The sequence below is a fragment of the Vicugna pacos genome, chromosome 19 (assembly GCF_048564905.1).
Source record: "Vicugna pacos chromosome 19, VicPac4, whole genome shotgun sequence".
Classification (NCBI taxonomy): Eukaryota; Metazoa; Chordata; class Mammalia; order Artiodactyla; family Camelidae; genus Vicugna; species Vicugna pacos.
Window position 1 is genome coordinate 15,307,501 of NC_133005.1, and position 1,223 is coordinate 15,308,723.

Consider the following 1,223-nt stretch of genomic DNA (forward strand, 5'->3'; position numbering starts at 1 on the left):
AGTTGTGCAGGGCAAGCCAGAACATGTCATTGGTGCAAACCCAGACATCATTGATGTGCTTTAAAAGGAACATCTGGTGGACCCCATGATGGGGTCTTCCTGGGCCTTGAGCTGGCCCACCACCTGTGCTGGGGACGCAGCTGTCTGGTGTGGGCTGATGGTCCTGTACTCTGATTCTGTGCTAGATTTTCTGGAATGGAAGCCTAGACAGTTTTGCCATGATGGCAGCTTTCCCCTGGAATTACTGTCCTTCCCACGCAAGGCATGACACATCAATATACAATGCACCTCATTAGGTTCTGTCGTTATCAAATAATTGGTAGTAATGTTGAATGAAGCTGGATCCAACCTAATCCCATATTGGCTTGTCTCACATTCTGGAACATCACTCAGCCTCCTTAAGACCTGAGGGGCTGGCATGGTGGCGGCACCCGTGGTGGCAACCCGGGGAAGTATGTTTAGAGTCTTGGTGTGGGAGTCATTCTCACTGGTGTGGGCAAGTCCCCAGAGCTCTCAGTTTCAATTTCTTCATCTGCAAAATGGGTATAATAATGTCTGCACACCTCCATAATTGGTTGAGATGTGGAAATCAATCCAAAGATGAAAAGCTTTAATAATTAGACTGGGTGGCCAGTTTCAAGTGGGTACCTTTTTATCATAATTATTGGACTTTTCATAAAATAAAAAAAATTGCCAACAAAACCTCAAAGATTTTGTTAATTAAAAGAGATGTATCAAAAACACAACATTAGGATAATTATGGTACCAGCATCCAAATTTCATCACTAGGAATATGGGTGGGGGGGTATTTATAACATCATGGGTTCAAGAGGGAATCAGAATTAAGTTAGTTTTTTAATAGTGCCAACATTCCAAACATCTGATGTAAAAATAAACAGAGAATATATTATGGTTACACATTATTCATTCTGTTTATAGATACTTCCCTTCTCAATACTGTCCCAGACCAGGGAGCCAATAACAGAAAATGTGCCAAGAATTACAAATTGTGTCTTGCTCGGTACTTGACTATCTTTCCAAAGTTATCAAGGTTTACTTACAAACAAACTTGTCAGTAGCTGTTAGAGAACAGGAGAGGAGAGGATGAGTCAGTAATTTCTCTTTTCCCTTGCCTGCTCTCACCCCAGTATTGGTGCCTCACTTAGAGAACCTTTTGTCTTGTAACTTCATTTATTCTGCTGGTCTGTTCATCTCTATTGTAA

The 1,223-nt window shown here is 41.6% G+C and overlaps 1 pseudogene; it reads right to left on the minus strand.

Moving 5' to 3' along the window:
* Positions 1 to 376, minus strand: part of LOC102541630 (nuclear transport factor 2 pseudogene) — a 384-nt pseudogene extending 8 nt beyond the window's left edge.
* Positions 377 to 1,223: the final 847 nt, after the last annotated feature.